General features: G+C 44.2%; 1 pseudogene; it reads right to left on the reverse strand.

Moving 5' to 3' along the window:
• Positions 1-19,097: 19,097 nt before the first annotated feature.
• LOC124510294 (L-lactate dehydrogenase A chain-like) lies at positions 19,098-20,151 on the reverse strand (annotated as a pseudogene).
• Positions 20,152-21,288: the final 1,137 nt, after the last annotated feature.

Raw genomic sequence — 21,288 nt, forward strand, 5'->3', positions numbered from 1 at the left:
TCAGCCCCTGGGGGTTCAGGTGTTTGATCTTAGAGCTGGGGGCAATAAACTAAAAGCAAATAAAATAGAAAAATGATATCTTAGGGACTTGGAATAACCTCCTCCAACTGAGGTTTCTACCCAAACAGAACAGATGTAATCAGCCAGATCAAATTAACACCTTTACTAAGGGTAAGGCTGGTTTAGAGAGCATACCATAGATGCAGATGGAAAAGAGTTTTCCTATTCTTCTCTACATCTCCAGGTTTCAGGCTCAAGAAGGATGGGGGCTAGAGAGGGACAGAAAGAGAGAGGTGGATCTCTCAACCCATTAACCTGTTAATAAAAGTATCCATGGCCTTTAAATGTTCACCAATGGCAGCATTCTGTCCTGTACTGGGAGGAGCTCTTGACAAGGGTGTCATAAAGGTCCAGAAGCATATCCCAACACTACCAACACTGAGTCCTCTTGTTTCTATGGGAGAGAGGTAAAAGAGCATGAAGGGAAGAGATGTGGGGGTGGGGGAACAGAGAAGGTATTATGTAAAAATGGTACCTTTTCTAGAAATCCTAATTGAAGATAGATTTTTTTAATTAAAAAATTATTTTAACATCTGTTTATTTTTAAGAGAGAAAGACAGAGCACAACTGGGGAGGGGAAGAGAGAGAGGGAGACACAGAATCCAAAGCAGGCTCCAGGCTCTGAGCTGTCAACACAGAGCCTGACACACAGGGCTTGAACTCACAGACCTCAAGATCATGACCTGAGCCAAATTCGGACACTTAACTGAGCCACCCGGGCATGAAGATATTTTTTTAAAGATCATAAGGAAAAGACTTGTCAGGAAGAGTAGAAAAACAAGACCAGAAGTTAATGAGAGTGATCCTGCCTTCTGCGCCCACTCCCCAACCAAGCATTGCCCACACCTTCACTGGACAACCCCAGGCCCCTTCTTTTTAGTGGAAGAGCCTGGCACAACTCCATCACCAGCTTTGTGGGATGTTGCCAGGACTAGAGGTCCTCAGTGACAGTGCTGCACCTTCTGCATATGGTGCCTGGCACCAGCATAATATCAAAGGATTCCCAAAGAAGCAGCACAGTCTGCCTGGAGCTGGACATCAGACATCAGCCAGCCGGGGGTGGGGGGTGGGGTCCTCTGCCCAAATGCCATCTACGGTGGTGCCTCTGGCACCATCCCTGCACAGCATCCTCTTTGGCTGCTATGACAACTAGGAAACATCCCCATAGCCAGCTGTGTTGTGGCAGGACAGGAAAATAATAAGCTGTGGGAGAAAGTCATTAAGAGAATTAGTCCACCGGAGACATTCTCTTGTTGCTCCCAAACTATCAGAGAGGAATTTGCAGGGTCTGGAAATCCCTCAGAGCAGGTTGGAACAGATCCAGGGAAAAACTCTTAACCATCACTAACTATATTCTTAATTCCAGGCTAACTAGGATCTACTTACAATTCTTTTACCAACATAAAAGGGGAGGGAAAATATTTTTTGTTATTTCTATTCCTGGAACCTAGCTCACTGTCTAGCACACAGTGTGTGTTCAACAAAAATGTGTTGATGCCAAGTGAAGGATCTGGGAAGACACATGAAAGTCTTTTAGCAGCTGAGAGATGAAAGATTATTCTGGAAGTTGAGCTTGATAATCCATTCAGAACCAACACAGAGAGCTAAACTAACCATCTTAACTAGTAATCAACAATTAATTACAGCGACTTGAAACATTCCAGCAATTTTCAGTAGCAGTATTTGGGAACATGATGTGCCCCATGAAACACCCTTTCATGCAGGATCCAGGGGCTGAAGCTAAGGAGCCCAGTGTTTCCACTTTACTAATGTCTGATACTCATCCTCTTTCTGAGGTCTTCCCAGTGTTTGAAAGAGAGGCAGTGTGGTGGGGACCAAACATACGAAACTGGGAGCAGAAGAACTGGATGCTGTCTGTTCCGCCACCACCAAGTTGTGGACTTTGGGCAAGTCTTCGGCATTCACCTACATTTCTGTCTCCTGATGTGTGATCAGCTCCCTTATGGCAATAGTCATTTTTGCATTTATCATTAACACCCCAGTTCTCAACACCATGCCTGACATGGAAAGGATACCTGGTCAAGTGCAACAAACAGTTACCTGGACAGCTCTACTTGTGAAACAAGTCTGGGTGTGTGAGGGCTGTTAAAGCCACAGGAAAGGGGTGCCTGGATGGTTCAGTTAAGCGTCAATTTTTCATTTCAGCTCAGGTTGTGTTCTCAAGGTCCAGAAGATTGAGCCCCATGTAGGGCTTCGAACTGAGAGCATGGAGCCTGCTTGGATTCTCTCTCTCCCTCTCTCTCTCTGCCCCTCCTCCTACTCGCATGCTCTCTCTTTCTCTCAAAATAATTTTAAAAAACCACAGGGAAAACATGATGCAGCTTCTGAATTATCAATTTGATGCAAAGTTGGGAGAAGAGAAGCATTTTTTTTTTAAATAAAATAGGTATCAGGTGCCTGGGTGACTCAGTCAGTTAAGCATCAGACTCTTAATTTCAGCTCAGGTCATGATCTCGTGGTTCATGGGATCGAGCCCTGCTGTGCAGACAGCATGGAGCCTGCTTGGGATTCTCTCTCCCTCTCTGCCCCTCTCTCTCACTCAAAAAAAATACATGAATTTTATTAAATAAAGTAAAACATATATTGGATAGTATGAAATATAAGTCTTTAAAATAAAATAAGAAACTTCAAGGGCATTTCCTCAATTGTGGGGGCTACTTCAGTCAGCCCCCCTGGGCCTCTCTCTCCTGCCTCAGCGTTCTTTGTGGAAATGTTTAAGGCTGAATTCAGTGCTCTTTGAAGTCAGATCTGCTCTGATATTCTGTGACATGATGATTCCTTACAATCTGGCCACTGTCAAAATCCCCCTGGACATTCCCCTCTGTCCCTCCAGTGCGACACAGTTCCTCACTGCAATCCCACCCACAAGGCTCTTTATTTGCTAATCCAATTTTCCTGGCAGTCAAAAAAGCTTTGGTGGCAGCTGACTTCCTTTTTCCACTCCACCCTTCACCCCATCACCCTGCACTATCCTGGAAGCAGTCATGGGCAGGATGCCAAGGAAAACAGCAGTACTCTTCCAGTTTCAACCCATGGCAGCCAACTGCTGAGACCATGACTCTGAGGATGGGATGAGCAATCCATCCAGGGTACTTCATCCAGCTGGTTTGTTTACCCTGGTCAGGGGCAGGAGGCTGGGGGCCGCTCCTGCCAGAGGGGACCAGCTGCAATCTTCTAGTTATGATTGCCGCATCCCAAACTTCCCCCAAATTTAGTGGTGTAAGAACAACCATCATTTTATTGTGCTCACAGATTCTGTGGGTCAGAGACTCAGCACTCAGGCTCACAGAGAGATAATTCGTCTCTGCTCCATGATGTTGAGAACTGCAAAAACTTTGCATGAATGACTCTGTCCAAAGCTCTACATTTAGGGACTTGACCAAATGGACCAAATGTTAGCCTGGATTCTAGCAGCTTAAGGCCTTGTCCCTGGGACAACCCACCCTACCCTCACCTCTCATCCCACCCCAGTTGAGTTTCTGTCTGGAAAAGCTTAAATGTGTGGAAAGAATTTAGCATTTGTTCCAGCCAACATTTGAAGATAGGCCCCTGACTTCCCTTTTCTTAGAGTATTTATTAAAAACTTATAAATCCTTTCTCCATCCATTTGAGACATGTGTGTATCTCCTGCAACCTAGGAGTGTCTTTCTCTGGGACTGAAAGCCATTCCTTTGAAATACAATCATCAGGAATGGAAGGGTGCCTGTTTTTCAGTCTCTGTGGGAGGATAGAAACCTCACTTTGAGAGAGATGACCTAATGACATTGACATTGACTAACCCCATTTTAGTAATTTTTCACTTTATTACTCTGCTCAAGACCCCACTCACTCCTTCTCCCCGTCTCTCACTCTCCCTTGAAAACACCATCACTACTGCACAAACTGGAGCTGAGCTCACAACAGTGAGGTCTCTTCCTACATTCAAGGGCAGAGGACATAATCCCACCTCTCAATGGAGCAGGTGCCAAATAACTGGGGCTTTGCTCTGAAACCACCTCACGCACCAAGTCCCAAGTTCCCTGTACAATAGAACTTCACCATTCGCAGATTCTGCGTTTGAGAATTTGCTATTTTGGAGTCACAACTCCAAAGTCAATAGTAGCAATGCTGTCACGGATACATGCCACCTGCACGCATGGTCTCAGCTAAAGTTGAACAAGGCGATGCTCTGCCTTCTTGTTTCAGCTCTCGTATAGTAAACAAATGTTCTTTTCGTGGTCTATTTAGTGCCATGTTTGTTTGTTTGCAGTTTAGTGCTTTTTGTTGATTTCACTGGCTAAAATGGCCTTTGAGTATAGTGCTGAAGTGCCGTCTGGTGCTTCTAGGTGCGAGAAGGCTGTGATGGGCATTCTGAAGTCTGAGAGAACATTGGGTTAGAATGACCTCCACAGGTCATGGCATTCCATGACCATGAGAGTCAAGGTAAAGCATTCATGTGGTATTCCATTGTCATTAATCTGCAAGAACTACACTACCGGTCCTAAAAGCTTGCACAAGAATGCTGATACAACTTTATTCAAAATAGCCAAAACACTGGAAGCTATCCCGGTGTCTGTCAACAGCAGAAATGATAAGCTGTGATATATCATGAAACACTTCTCAACAATAAAAAGGAAAAACTATAGATATATGCAACAATATGCAAGGCCTCAAGACATACGCTGAGTATGAGAAGCTGTACCCAAAAGACGACATACTATATAATTCTTTCTTAAAATAAAATTTGAAAACAAGCCCAACCAATATACAGTGGAAAAAATCAGAGTAATAGTTGCCTCTAGGGGTTGGGCAAAAGCGGGAATTGACTAGAAAGGGCCATATGAAATATTGTTGGGCTCTGAGCCCAGAATTTCTGATTCAGGACCAAGAATCTGCATTTCTAATAAGTTTCCAGCAGCTAGTCTTGGAAATCATACTTTGAGAACCAGTGCTCCAATCTAACCTTGATTGATTGATACAGCAGACACCCCTGCTGTCCATGTCACATTTCCAAAGCCTTCTTTTCTTTCTGTATGAGCCTAGAGTCATCTTGCTTCAAGCACATGCTGTACATCTGGTTGCTTTCTGCTCCAGAGCACTCACGTACATGCAGCTCTGAAAGGCAGAGGAGCTAAGACTGCTGGGGGCAACTCTCAACCAATGGGGGTGGACATCGTGGATAAATGTTCAGGAAAAATCCGGAGGACCCTCCATGCTTCGCAGGAGGGGCTAGCATTGTTGCCCACAGCAGCAACCTCTTTTTTTTTAACCAGCATTTTTTTTTTCCTTTTTAGCAGCAACTTCTATAGCACACCCTGAAGTTCACTTTTCCACCTTCCCAGCTCCCTCACTTCTGTTTCCTGAGACCACCCTCCATATAAGCTATTCTCATCCAAGTCCTTGTCTCAGGTTCTGGGGGAACCCAAACAAAGATAACTGGTGAATATTGGGAGATGAAACAAGGCTGAAAATGATCACAAGGGTGGCACCTGACATTACCATAGAAAAGAAAGATGGTGGATGGTGTCCATCACTTTGAATGTGCTGCTTCCTTACCAAATCTAGTGTTCCACATTTCCCATTTGAACCTCCAGTGCCTATTCCATTCTTCTGCAAAGATCTATCTGCTCTCACAGTTTGGCCTTGGCTGGGGCAGAACCCAGGATGGTGGCTTGGTGTCACAGGGCTGAGTACAAGTGGCTCAATATAAAACACCATTTTTCCTGCTGGTCAGTAATGCCTGTTTCTCAGGACACTCCCTAGATTCTGACCTCTAGGTCCCCAGATGTGCCTGATCTCTGAGCCCCTTGAGAGTCTCCTGATCACAAAGTTAATGCCTCACACTTCATCATTGGATTCTGCTTCCTTATTAGGTCACTTTGGCCTGATCCTTATCTGTCAGGGGAAGCATTAGAACAGCATGAATGAAACACAGAAAGATGGTCGTATATGCATGGCCCAGTGCAGTAAACTGTGAGGCCACCAGCATCCAAACATGACAGGTCTGGCTACTATGGCACTCGGGCATACTTATAGCCCCCAGACCCAAAATATTACACTTGGAGACAATCAATATTGGCAGGAACAAGAACAGCAACTCTCTGGAATCCAGGGAATGAGACATTATTATCCCATAATGAGGAGGTATTTGGGGACAGTAAGGCCAGCCTTGGGTGTCCTCCATTCTCTCATGTCCCAGGCGGCCAGCCTAATGAGCTTGCTTCTCCGCTCCCACACAGCCTCTTCATGATGCATCTCTGGAGACTGATTCTAGAGCTCTCCAGGGCAAGGGTAATTTCCCTGGTCTCCTAATTGATTTTCTCTCCCAAACCTCTCCCAGTGTTGCCTCATCTCGGACTTGCACATCCATGGTCCCAGGTCATCCTTACTGCCTCTGGCACAAACCTGGGCTTAGCCATGCGTGGGCTGCCCCCTGGTGGCTATCTTCATGAAGAGAAAAGTTGCACAAACCTCCCTGGCCAACACGCAAAGCTGGTGTTGCCCATTTAAAATCACCGATTCTCAACAGGAAAGAAATCCCCTTGTGAGGAGAAATTAGAGTGGTAGTGGTGGTGCCAATCAGCTAATAAACAGGAACACCTTTCTCCAACTCGACGGAAATAATTGTTAATGGATTCCAATGGGTGGACCCTCAGGGGACCAGCTTAAAACTATAGCCACACAAAATGGCAATTTGTTTTCGGCTGACTGTCCTTGCATCTGTTTTTGATTTCAGACAACGGATAACTAATGAAGCATGAGATTAAATTAGCTCTCCTTGACCCTCATGGGTTGGGAAATGAATTTGTTATGTATTGCTGGTACGTAACAATTGCCCTTTATTGACTCTATGATCCACCAAAGAGTAGGATATTAAGAAAGCTCTCCTTCACTTGTGTTCGGGCACATGGGCATCTGAAGCCATCTGAATGGGCATCTGAACCTCAGAAGCTAAGGAAGGAAGATGCAGGCTGACAAACATTTCTTCTCTCCTTCTTCCTTAGGGAATTACAACCTGGGAGCAAGAGGGTTACTTTTAAATTAAAATTGTCATATTAAAATTAAATTGTCAATTAAAATTAATTGTCAGATTACTGGGAGCAGGGAGATCAGAAGGGGAGGTGGTGCAGCTGTGAGCTCCATTGTAGGAATTTTTTTTTCAAGATACTTACCAAGCTGAAATCTCGCTGACAACTCATTTGTACCCTAGTATTCCTAATACATTTTCACAATTCCACAGGCCAGCTTCCCCAAAGATGCATTGCTAGGCTATCATGCATGACCTCTGAGGTCCAAGGTAGAAAAAATACCCACTCTTGCCAAGTAAACAAGGATCTTCTGGGGCTCCTTGGCAGGTTACTTAGCAGATATGCCTCTGGGCCGTGTCTATTTGGCATGATCTTGTCCAGGGTCTTTAGTGAATAAGAGGAGTCCTCCTGACATTAAAGGCTGTACAGGTAAGAAAGTAGAAACCTAGTGTCAGCATAATTGCAGCATTCACTTGTTCATTAAGGATTTTAATTATTGACTGCCCATTAGGCAACGAGCACTGTGCTTTAACTTATGATCAATTCAAAGAAGTATTAAGTCTCCACCTTAAAGGAGTTTGCCATCCAGCAGAGAGCTAAACTAAGCATCTAAAAAAAATTAAAAATCAAAATACAGCAAAAGGGAATAAAGCAAAAGATTCCACAAAGCAGAATCGTTAGTGTATAGGGAATCAGAATAACCAGCCATCAGAGTTTAGAAAAATCACCCACAGGGAGAAGTCATCTGAGTAGCCCAGTCTAAGTACAATGACTCACTGAAAGAAATATGGTCCCACAACCAAAAAGCGAGTGGAAAGTATTTCCAAACTTTGCTAGCTTCTCCCAAAAAACATGAAGGAATGCAATTCCAACCCTACATCTATATTTCTTTCCATTTTTTCTTCTCCCTTCTAGTTGTCCCACATTTAGAGGCTAATTTTGTCCAACCCTAATTCTTCCCACAGTTGTCAGGAAGTCCCAATCCTCCCCTACTTGTCCAACTTCTCCAGGCCAGAGTCTAGCTAACCACTCTCCTCAACTGGCAACATAAAACCCAGGAATGGGCTTGTCGATGACAGGACCATCCTCAGAGGGTCAGGACTGAAGGCAAGCTGAAAGGCAAGAACAAAACACAAATTGCCTCCAGCAGGCCATTGGTTTGGGGTGGAATAAGGAAGAGGTTGCACAGCAGGACTAATAAACTTTGTTCCCACCACTAGTAAGATTGCCAGATGAATGGAAATTGCCACCTGTAGAAGTCGCCTCGGGCTTTGGAATATCGGGTGTGGAATATCGGAGACAAGACATTGGCAGTGGTGACTCTTAGAGGAATATCATGAGATATTAATATTTCATTCCAACATTTGAACTGTGATTTAGCCAAACTACCCTAAGTCTACTTATATTTATTTAACAGTCTTAGGAATGTTAATCAATTCAATGCATACTCTGCAACATATGTTATACCAATTACACATACACACATGTCTGAGTGAAGCAGAAGGATCATCTGTATTTGCTCCATATTCATTTGTCTTGGCTTCTGCCAACCTTTCCTTGCAAAGAAGGAATAGTGGTCACCAATGTCTCAAGGAAAAAGTGTTGGAAAAAAAATTTCTAAAATTTTCCTACTTTCACTTACTTTTAATTGGAGAAAGGCTCACTGGTATCTAATTTTTGGTGTGAGTTCATGGAACACTGACAAAGTTTGCTGTCATTCCCCTAATCAAAGCAGTAAGAGTTGGAACTGGAAATCTTGTCTAGTTACGCCAACGTGTGAAAGTCAGCTGAGGCTCAACTGACACCATTGATCTGTTCCAGGGAAAAACATGGAGAAAAAAGTCGGTGGCTCTTCACAGAGCATAAGATAAAAGTTTGCATGTGCTTTCCCACCACTTTCCAAAATAGAAAGTCATTCACCACCTGATACAACTATCACCATTAACTGATAAAGTACCCCTGGAAATATAATAAATTGACATTCTAGTTTATCCATCAATTTCCTGTGAGCTTGGTTAATATAAGTCAATTCCCCTAAATCAGATAAAATTCAGTTTCTAAAGCTGGAAGGTCAGAACTCAGATTAGGATTGAGCCATCCCCTCAAAATGCTACCTTTTGAGGTCCAGTGTAAGTAGCCAGCTGACCACTCACTGTGGCATCTAAACTTCTGCTCTTTCTGATCTCACTAAGCAAGGGAGTGATAGAGGCAATATGTTCTGAGAATTGCAGCGTCTGGCATGGTGCCTGCCAGCTAGTGAGAGCTTAACAATTTGTGGAAATCATCTTTTCTTTTGTTCGTTGATTTCTAGGAGGGCTGTGTGGTCAAGAACTGGGGCGGGGCGGGGTGGGGGGGGAGGAGGCAGCAAATAGAAGGCTGGAGAAGAGGAGGGAGGCAGAGGTGAAAAGACACAGGTCACGCTCTGTGACATGAAAGCAGCCTGTCTCCGGCGAGGATGGAGCAGTGTGTGAGTCTGTGGGCGTCCAGGAGGGGAGATGAGGAGTGGAGTGCACAAGAGGCTGAACCACAGAGACCATATCCTGCCCTATTCACCCACCTTGGCGGGAGACCAAGGGCACAGCCGGGCCATCTCGGAGGGGACTGGACTTTCCTCCTGATCTTCAGACTAACCTGAAGCCTCCTGTCCGGATCAGACCCAGCCTGCAGCAGCCCCGGCAACTGAGGGGAACACGTGCAGGCTTTCTCTAAAGCTGCCCAAGGTTTTTCCACCAGGCAAATGTTAGTACCCACCCTATCCTGCCCATTCTGGGCTCCAAGAGATGCTTGCTTTAGCCTTGCCCCCCTGTGAGGCCTGGAGTAACAGTACAATTGAGGGTCCACATCCCAAATGTTTCAATGCATAAAGGTTATCAAACAAGCTACATCTTCAGCCCAGTCTGGGTTTCTATCCAGCGTCGGATGGCCCTCTCTCCTTGTGACTGAGAAGCTTGTGACTGATGAATCATCCCTGAGCTGGCCCTGCCTCCTGAGAACGTGGCCCAGACCCAGGACTGAACCCAAGTCCCTGATGGAGAATGACCTGGCCAAGCTCCCCAGGTCAGGAAGTTTCCCCTCCCCCATGCCTCCCTTTTCCAGCTCAAAATCTGCAGGCAGTCCTGAACACCTTCCCAAACCACATGTCCCAGGCAGAGGAAGGGGAGAACACAGTTATCTGGGAAATGCGCTCTGCCCAGCACCCCTGCGCACTTGCCTTAGGGGCTTTGTGGTGGCCATCTTCAGGCAGGACAAGCCACGATCTGCCTGGTTTCCTTGGGTCTAGGCTGTGATTCCATGTCCTCAGCCTGCTCTCACACATCCTCAGATCCAAAGGTTCCTCTGCCCTGTGTATATCTGTTGTGTAAATAACAAAAACAAAACATGAACACATATTTGATATTTACCCCTGGTTCTACAGTCAGTCTATTTGAGGCATTTCAAACCAGGACCCACACCCAGGGCTTGTAACTCCAAAGGGCGATACAGGATAGCCAGTAATTCTAAATGGAGAGAACTGCCCTTTGCTACAGCATCTGCTGCGTGTAACTGAGGCATTCCGGAAGGAATCATCTTACATTCATAATCTTGAATAATTCTCATGATAACTCTCCCAACTAGTACTAGGGAGAACATGCTATAGGGTGTCTCTCTCATGTGACTGTGCTCGAGAGCGCTGAAACAGGACAGAGTGACACAAGAAGAGGGAGGAAAAAGAACGATGTTGCTGGCTTTCCTGCTGGAAGCTGAGCTTAAGTCCTCCAACAAACTGCCACAAACATGATGGCTTAAAACAACACATGTTTATTATTGTGTAATTCTGTAGGTTAGACGTCCAGTACAGGCCTCATAGGGTTAAAATCAAGGTGTTGGCAGAGCTGGACCCCTGTGGAGCTACATCAGGGAATTTTCTTCCTTGCCTCTCTTCCAGCTTCTGGAAGCTTCCAGCATTCCTTCACTCATGGTTCCTATCCCGTCTTCAAAGCCAGCACCGGCTGGTCAAGTTCTCCTCACATGGCATCCCCCTGGCTGTTCTTTCATCTCCTTCTTTGACTTTCGATGAGCCTTGTGATTACACTGGACCCACCAGCATAATCCAGGACGCTCTCCCTGTTTTAGTGTGAGCTGATTAGCGACCTTAGTTCCCTCTGCAATGTTAATTCCCCTTTGCCATGAAACTAACCCATCCACAAATTCTAGGGAATAGGACATGGGAAGCTTTGGGGGGGACATCACTATGCCGACTGTAAAGGGTAACATTACAAAGGGCCTTGCCACCTTGTGGAGGAGTCTTTACTCTGGCCTAAGGATAGAAGGGGATCATCAAAGGGTTTCAGCCGAGTGAATAATATGATGACACTGTGTTGTAGGCTAAACAGTTGTATTCTTTTTTTTTATCTGTAGTTGAGAACAAGGACTGGACCAAAGGAACTCCAGGCCTAAAATGGCCTGATACTAGGTCTTGGAGAAAGACCTATCCAGGAAACAAAGGAGAAATTATAGCCCTCTTGTAGGCTATACAAGTGGCTACAGCCCACTTGTAAGCTACACTTGTGGATACCTGTAGCCCAATTCTCAAACCGTATCCTCACCAAGTCTATGCCTAATACCTTGAGAGTCTACTGTAACTGAGATACTGCTACCCCACAGTCACCTCTACCTCTTTATGGAGCCAGGCTGGGTCAGAGAGCATATTTGTGAGGAAGCCAGAGAGCTGCCAGCCAAAGTGGGGAAACACACACACACACACACACACACACACACACACGTCTTACCCTCATCTTGGTTTCCTTCACCTCCCTACATTTGGCAGGAATAGCTTGAATAGCATCACCTGTTTCTAAATCAGACTCTTTTTGATAAGACAATTCAGTAAATACACCCTTTCACCTATTTATCTGCTTTATCATAGAGAAGATGTTTCCAAACCCTTAAGGTCTTATTTAAGTCACAAGAGTAAAATAAAATGTTAGGAAAATTTTATCCTCTTTTCATTACAACACTACAGTAAAAGAGGAAATTTCTAGAAAGTTCTAGAAATACTTATTAGGAGCCAAGCCCCCCTTCTAAATGACATTGGCAGCACTTCTTGACAAAGTGCTGATGTCACTTCTTGGTGAAGAACTGGGTCAAGCATCTCTTTCAACTATATGTGGTTAATTAGCCCCATTGTTCTGCTAGTTACAATCAACTGTCCATATCATCCGTTTGGTTCACAGAATAAAAGGCAATACTTTGCACACTTTACTCTGTATCTTCTGGTTAAAGGGTATAGTCAACACTGAACAACAGGGGCCTGTTGATTCTCAGGCCTCCCCTCAACCCCAGGACTAGAGGCTGGGACCCCACCATTAGTTCGTTAGTTTTACGCCTACCTGTTATTTATGTTTCATTAAAGTCATTTGATTTTAGCCTTTTCATCCATTTTACCCATTCCTAGATGACACAGACTCCTCCAGCTCACTTTAATTCCATCCCATGCCCTTTCCACAGCCTACTGATCATTAGCTCACTCCACTCTGGGTCTACAAGATGAGGAAAACCTACCTGGCACATCTCTCCTTCCCTCTACAACATGCTATGGCCTTGGAGTCTCAGAACCTGGGTCCCAAAACTCTGACACTTACTAGTTGCCTTCACTAGTTGTATAATAATAATACTGTCCTTATAGAGTTATTGTGAGAATGAAATCTGTTCATACATGTAGAAACATGTAGGAAAAGGTCGTTCTAAGTGTATTTTATGGACCGATACAGTCCACAAATTGCTTGGTCCCAGTCTGCAACTAGATCAATATGACGTATGGCAGAACTTATTTTGAAACTTGTCAAGCAAATCTCATTGGATCAGTGAGTTTAAAAAGCAAAAAGAAAGCTCATTTGTCACGTTACAAACTTTAAATATTGATGTATATGTATTTATTCAAGATATGCATAAAGAACCTTAATGTAAGAGTTGCTATTTCACTCATAATATTTGTGAACTTTTAATTGTGAAATAACAAATTATTAGTATAATAATAATTCTCTATATTAATTATACATACCCTTCCAATAGTGCAAGTAGTACAAGTTTTTGTCCTTTTTCTTATGTAATTTTCCATTCATTCCTTTTTATGTATCTTGCAAAAACACTAGCTTGTGAAAAACTGGGAATTAAAGAAAAAAGTAATCACTTGTCACAGAGAGTTTGAGGAGCACTGAAGCTCTCCTGAAATTATCTGGTACCCTTCAGTGTACAGCACATTAAAAAGTGCCAAAGAGTAAGTGTTCAATTAACATTACGTATCATTATTGTCATTTTATACATGAAGAATCTCAGGCAGAGAGAGGTTCACCATTTTGCCCAGCGTCCTAGGTCCACAGGACCTGGAATTATCTGCCTGTCTGCCTAAGGGAAATTGCCAAGTCTTGTCTCAACTGGGAGAAACTCCTGCAGGACAAAAAACAGGAGCCAAATGGGAGCCTGTCAGCAAGTTGACGTTGGTGCCGGCAGTAGCTGAGTTGAAATCAGATTACCCAGAAAGCACCTCTGGGTGCATTGCCCAAGGAATAGTAACAACCCTGAGTACTACCCATCCAGATGTTGGCACAGGGGACCAGCAAGGTACATAGTAACTTGGTGGAAAAGAAGTATCCAGAAACCAGATCCACTGGGCAGCACCAGATCTCTAGAGGTCCCTGGGGACCCCAACTTCTCCCCAAAGCCACAAGGACAAGTCAGCTCTTATCCTTCGATATCAGACACAATCTTAGGGAAAGGGGTGAAGGAAGAGATGCTCTTTGAGGGACCGTATCTTCTTAACAGAAGCTGAACCCCACTTACAAGAAGTAAGCTTCAAATTGGAGTGGAGCTGTAATTGATTTTCACCTAGTATCCCACGAGAGACTGCTGTAGAGCAAATCTCCTTTTCCCTGCACCTCTGAGTTGTGACAAGACTTGAATTTTTCTGTCCTGCTTCAAGGACCTCAGGGGAAAGCTAGAGAATGAATTAAGAGATCTCTGACCCCTGTGATCAGTGATCCATTCCTGACCCCTTCCCTCCAAGGCCCTGTGAGATCTGAGCCCCAGCACACAGCACCCCAGTCTCATGAGAGCAAATGTGAGCCGGCGCTTCACAGCCCATCAGCCAAACTTGAGCGCGAGGGAAGTTAAGTGCAGTCTCCCACCGCGGAGCACGTAGGTGTATTTCACGGGCTGGGAAACATGAGAGCAGCGCAGGCAGTGGGGCAGGTGGGCGGGCCTTCTTCTTGGGACTAATGAGGCTTTTCCTGGCAGAAGCACATTGGCTTAATTCTACCTTTTGGGGGAGGCAAAGAGGAAATGTAAGCACTTTCTTCAGTGAAAGATCTTATTTCGCGTCTCTTCGCTTGTTTATAAGATTTTAAACCTTTTTTTTAAAGTCAAACATCGCTTCATATCACCTGTTGATATCTAAATATTTGAAAGAGAAGTGTAAGAACAGGTTTAATATTTACACCTGTAAAATAAAAGCATCTCTAAAAACCCAACTAATTCCTGAACACTTTTAAAAGTAAGAAACATCCACAGTTAAGGCTTCCTTTTTTTTTTTCCACACTGAACGTTCCAAATGCTGTTTGTAGTGATTACATTACTGTATATGTTCGTCAAAATTCATTGAACTGAATTTTCAGTATGTAACTTAGTTTTTTAAAAAGTTAGTAATTTCTTAAATCCCGAAAGCATTTTGAAGGAAATACCTAAATCTTTTAATAGATTTTTTAAAAATATTAAACTTACAGAAAACTCTCAGGAATAGTACAAAGAACTTTTCCCCCTCAACCCATTGCCCCATCCTCCCTGAATACTTATTTCCTATAAATAAGGACATTCTCCTACTGCAAAACAACCATCAAAGTCAAGAAATCAACACTGATACATATCCAGCCTCCCATCCAAAGACACCATTCAAGTTTCACAATTCCAATAATATCCTTTATAGAAAAAGGATAAAACCCAGAATCACACATGGCATTTAGTTGTCCTATTCTCCTTCCGTCTAGAACAGTTCCTCAGTCCTCCCTTGACTTTTATGGCCTTGACATGTTTGGGGATTACAGGCCAGTTGTTTTGTAGAACATCTCTGAGTTTGGATTTGTCTCATACTTTCCATGATTAGATTCAGGTCATTGTTTGGGACAGGAGTATCACAGAAGTGATGCCATGTTCTTCTCGGTAAATCTCATCAAGTGGCACACGATTTCAAAGTGTCCCCTCACTAGTAATGTTATTTTGATCATATGTTTAAGGTGGCGTCTGTGTATGTGTGTATACATAAACTTTTATATCTATATTCATTATTCTGTCTATATTTACTGAAAATCATGAATCCACACTGATATCTCCAATTCCAAATGAATATCACAGGGCTTATGTGAGTTTTCTCACTTCTTGGACTGTGAGAAACCTGGCTCCCACCATCCTCCATGGATTTACTTCTTAGATTATCTCCCGTCACCCACCCCCACCTTCACAGACGCCTCTTTACTTCACATGTGTTCAGACCTCCTGCTCTGAGCCACCATCATCACCCCTACTGGATGCCATCTTCACCCAGGGTTGTTGGGCCTCTGCCTCAGCCCTGTCACTCACCCACACAGGTATTTCCTTCATGTGGGAAACAAAGGCAGAAGGAAATGGGAGATAAAATTAAATTTCCTTATAATTTGCAGCCCATTGGCAGATACTCAAGGCAGGCAGAGCAAAATGTCTCTCCAGGAACTCCCTACCTTCTTAGTATTATTAATGCTTTGCTAGAGGGGAAAAAAAAAACCTTGGCTTGACAATAGCTAGGCCTCCAGTATTCTGTGAGTCTTCTTTAGTATATGAAAATCCCATTGGAAACTTACCCTTGACTTTACCTCCCCCACCTCCCAAGTATATTAACCAGTGTCTCTTCACGGTCCCAGGGCAGCTCTTTCTGCCCATGGGCCCTGTCCCCGTGCTTTAATAAAATCACCTTTTTGCACCAAAGATGTCTTCAAGAATTTTTTCTTGGTCGTCGACTCCAGACCCCACGAACCTCCCCATTACCCCATGAAAGGGCGGGCCTACGCCCGCTGACTCCATCTTGTTCTGTGTCCTTCACCTTGACCACACCTCCTCCCCTTGAGTAAACCCCCCCTCACCTGCCTAACCGGACTCGGACCCTTCCCCGGGACCCTTCCCCAGCCAATCGGCTGAGGCCATAGCCATTACCTCACCAACTGCCCCCAGGCCCCAATAAAACCTTTGTCCTTTTGAAACTCGCTCTCTTTCCCTGGTATCTCACCGCTGCATCAGTGCAGGTAGGGGATTGAGCTCGAGCTAGCTCGCTCTCTTTCCCTGGTATCTCACCGCTGCATCAGTGCAGGTAGGGGATTGAGCTCGAGCTAGCTCGAATAAAGGCTCTTTGCTTTTGCATCGGACTCGGCTCCCTAGTGGTCTTTGGGGATCACGAATTCTGGGCATAACACCCACAAACCTCATCCCTCACCCCATTTAGGCTCTGACACCCAGCCTTAATTCTGCCCCTCACCCCCTGCGATAGATGCTTATTTTGCTCAATCCCATGAAGTAATATTTGGGCTGAGTTTTTCAGGAAAGGAAGGGAGGGATCAAAGGAGGGAGAGAAAGAAGACTTAGCCAAATGATGCTGTGTGGGGTTTTGTGGTCTTTCTAATTCAGGTCCGAGCATACCTAGAATTAGTTCTCTCCTATCTTGAAGTTAAGGCACTAGATATATCCCAGCTACAACTTCTTTGGCTAACTTCTTTACTTGACCACTTCCCCTCCCCACAAAAAACCCTCTTGAAGACAGCATAATTCAACTTTTCCATTTAACTGCACACTGAATTAATGTCAATGGCTAATTTAACATAACGTGTCCTTTTTCAGAGCCATGAACAAGTAATGATTTCCATTGCCAGAACTGAAATTTTTTTTAAGTCCTTATTACAAGAACTGTGATGCCAAGTTAATATAGGATGGTTCTCTGGTTCTTTGATGTGTGGGCAGACATGAAAATCAAATGCTTTGTGATGCATAAAATTCCAGTCTTCAGTCTTCTGTCTCCTGTGGGACAATATAGCAACAGTGGGCATACACATTTGCTGTGTTTTTTGTCACTCAATACTTTTTGAATTCTGTTCCTATGACCACTGGACAATTTCCCCTCTCCCCTCTGCTACGTCCTCAAGGTGGAAGCCTTCCACTAGCCACCCCTCTCCCCCGAAGCTAAAGCACAAAGAGCAAGATTTTCACAGGAAGAAGGTAGCACCAAGAGAATCCAACTGCCGAAGAGAGGCCGGAGGATTGTGGGGGAGGGATGCCCAGCTTTACAAGGTAACCTTTAAGGAGATGTGAGGGTAGACTCCCTCCCCAGAGCAGGCTCTGTGAACCGCTTAGTATCCTTTTAATAAACTCCTCTCCACTTGACCTAGCTAGAGGGAATTCTGTGGTTTTCTACTAAGAATCCTGATGGAGAATAGTAATTGTCTATCCTGTAATCTACAAACATTTATTCTTTATCTGATATGTCATCACATCCACTTTGCCCAGGTTTTTTGTTCTTGTTTTTGTTTTTAAACATAGGCATATCACTGGGTGAGCTTAGTTGGTTAAGCTCCCTGCTCTTGATTTTGGCTCAGGTTGCGAGTTTGAACCCCAAGTCAGGCTTTGCACTGACAGCATGGAGCTTGCTTGGGATTCTCTCTGCCCCTTTATTTTTAGACAGACAGAAGAGAGAGAGACAGAGAAAGAGCATGATGGGGAGGTACAGAGAGTGTGGACAGAGGATCCCAAGCAGGCTCTACACTGTCAGTGCAGAGCCCAATGTGGGGCTTGAACTCATGAACTGTGAGATCATGACCTGAGCCGAAGTCAGTCGTTTAACCAACTGAGCCATCCAGAAGCCCCTAAAAAAGTTTTTTTTTTGTAATTAAAAAACAAACAAACATAGGCATATCATTAGTAAAGAGTGCTCCCTTTATATATTTAAAATGAACCTGTGTTTATGGTCACCTGTGTGGCTCAGTTGGCTAAGTGTCCAACTTCGACTCGGGTCATGATCTCACGGTTCCTGAGTTCATATCTGGCTCTGTACTAACAGTTGAGAGCCTGTTTGGGGTTCTCCCTCTCTCCTATCTCTCTGCCCCTCCCCCTGCTTTCGTGTGCACTCATGCTCTCTCTCTCCTCCTCTTTCTCTCTATCTCAGCTAAAAAAATAAACTTGAAAATAAAATGAACCCCTGTTAAGGTGGAAAGGTTGCCACCATATTCAAGCCCCTCATCCTGTGCAGGAAATGGAACTGAAGCCCACAGGGAGGATGGATGCAAGCACTCTTAGTTGGGGCAGAGCTGGATTTTGGAACCCAGATCCTCAGCTTCCCGCTCCTGCGGCCACCCCTTCCCACGTCCAGCTTACACATCGCCCAGGATGATCCCAGATGGAGATTTTTAGTTTATTTTATTTTTCACTGTTTCAAGTTTATTTGGTAGTTTATTTGGTTGGTATGACACTTAGATACGTTGTTGGTTGCATTGTTTATATGTAGATGTTTCTGTTTACATTATAAGGCAATGTACACTATATTCTGACATACATAGTACACATAATAAGATCCTTTAGATCCTTTAGAACAGTTATGCACTATAGACACAATACTGATTTATACATTGGATCCCAGGATGTGATTGACTGGAGAAAAAAAAAAAGGTGGACTGGGCATGTTGGGTGAAGGAACCAGAAGTAATATAACACACAGTAAATACACATCTGGTTTGAAAAGCAACAGCAGCATACACAGCGTTGGCAGTGGTGCCTCTGAGGTGGTAGAGCTAGTTTACATTAACCAACTTAGGACAAGAAGGGTCTCATCCAGCATCAGGATGTAGCTTCAGGGTTTTGTGAACCATGCTTATTTGTAACTTTAGGAAACAGGTTTTTCCTAGGCTATTTTAATATTACTACTTGAGTAACAGATCGGGTAAGAAGGGTAATATACACAACCTCCAACTAAAATCCGGTTGTAGTCTGGACAGTGAAGTAGTACAACATCAGAAAAGTTGAAAACTGCGGCTCTTTTTGGATCCCCCAAAGTGTATCTGTACTCTTCCTCAAACGGGCCTCTTCCTCAGGAGTCAGAGTCGCCGTCACAACATGTGAGATTCCATTCTGTCCCAAGATGCAAGGAACACTAAGGAAGACATCATCTTTTATTCCATAGAGACCGTTAATCATGGTGGAAATTGGAGGCACTCACCAAAGATTCTTCATTATACTTTCTGCCAAATCTTCCACAGACAGTCCAATGGCCCAGGAAGTATAGGCTTTCAGTTTGATCACTTCATAGGCACTGTCAGCCACCTGTTTGTGAACCTCTTTCCACTGTTCCTTATCTGCATCTGTGCCTAAGTCAGGGTACAGATTCTTCAGGAAGGCACCAGCAACATTTATTCCATTCCATACAGGCACACTAGAGTCTCCATGCTCCCCAAGATGCACCCATGACAGCTTAATGGGTGAAGTCCCAGCCTTTCCCCCATTAGGTAACGGAACCAGACTGAATCCAGATTGCAACCACTTCCAATAACATGGTTTTTGGGAAAGCCACTTATCTTCCAAGCCTCATAGGTCAAGATATCCACTGGATTGGAAACAATAAGCAACTTGCAGTTTAGGTTCTATTTTACAACCCATATTAGAAATGATGAACTTAAAGATGTTCACATTATGCTGGACCAAATTAAAATGGCTTTCTCCCTCTTGCTGACGTGCCCCAGCTGTGATAATAACCAGCTTGGAGTTTGCAGTCACATGATAGTCTTTGCCGGAGACAATTTTTGGTGTTCTAGGGAATAGGTTGCCATGCTGGAGATCCATCATCTCTCCCTTCAGTTTGTCTTCCATGACATCAACAAGAGCAAGTTCAACCTGCCAAGTCCTTCATTAAGATACTGATGGCACAAGCCGTGCCAACAGCATGAACCCCAACAACAGTAATCTTATTCTGGGGGTTATGATCTTCCTTAAGAAGTTTCTGAATCAGCTGATCCTTGAGAGTTGCCATATTGGATTTAGAGCCAAGAGGAATCAGGAATGCACATCAGCGGGTGGGCATCCAAGGCGTATGGTGTTGGGTCCGGACTTGGCAGCAGTGGCTCCCCTCCCCAGATGGAAATTTTAGAACAGAAGCGCTGTTTCTTCTGTTAAAGTATGAGCAGTTGCTGAAAATTGCTGGTGTATTGAAGCTATTCATTCCAGATCACATAAACAAAGCCCATGGGTCTATGCAGTCAGTTATGAGCAGGTGGGGTTCCAAACAAGAGGTACTTTCGAAAACAGTGGCTACAGAAAAAAAATTCAGAGTCCCATATACATTTCAGAGAAGAGATCCAGTCTGAAGCTTTGACTTTGGAGCCTAAACACCCACCCTGGGCATTCTATTACTTACCTGGGCATTCTGAGTGGCTGGAGCATTTCTGAATAAGAGAGTCTAAACAACAACTGTTGATAGAATGTTAATTCCCTCCTCCTATTTAGAATCAATCCCTTGCTTCCTCTCTTCACCTATCTTCATTTCCCTTCTCTAAGGGGGAGGCAGGGAGTAATCTGGTGGGTGGGTAGGAGGAAGAGCCACCTCCTGTTAACTAACTAGTTAACCAACTGTGAACCAACGAGTCCAGAAAATGCTCTGCCTCACATTTTATCAGGAGAGGGTTTTGCAGCTCTGCCTGGACTGGATGGAGGAATTTACTTCTACTTCTGTAGAGAAGGGACAGCCAGCCCACTGCCATGACAGATATGTGGCTGTGCTCTGAACAGTTTATCAGTGATAAAGGTAACAATGGACTCTCCAGCTGCTAGACTTTGTCTCTCTCTTTTTCTCTCTTTCTGTTTCTCTCAGTTGGTTCAACACCTAGGAGAGGTAGAAAGGGGTATTGTTTCCCAAACCCTAAAGCCCTTATATCCTCATATCTCCCCCTCTCTACTTCCATCCCTATGTAGCTAATCCCCAGTCACTGATGCCCTCATTTAACTAAAATGAGCACGTTAAAATCTCCCTGCAAGGTCTCTTAGCAACAGGGCTTCCTGATCCTCTTTAGGGAATAACGCCATAGAAAAAGAGTGTTCCCTTCCGGTTAGTTATTATAACAGGAACTCCATGTATGATAAACTTTTGTGTCATTTCATATTGTCTGGCCAC

Source organism: Lynx rufus, unplaced genomic scaffold (genome assembly GCF_022079265.1).
Source record: "Lynx rufus isolate CCGP_SWC_20201006 ecotype Redwood Valley unplaced genomic scaffold, mLynRuf1.p SCAF_1, whole genome shotgun sequence".
NCBI lineage: Eukaryota > Metazoa > Chordata > Mammalia > Carnivora > Felidae > Lynx > Lynx rufus.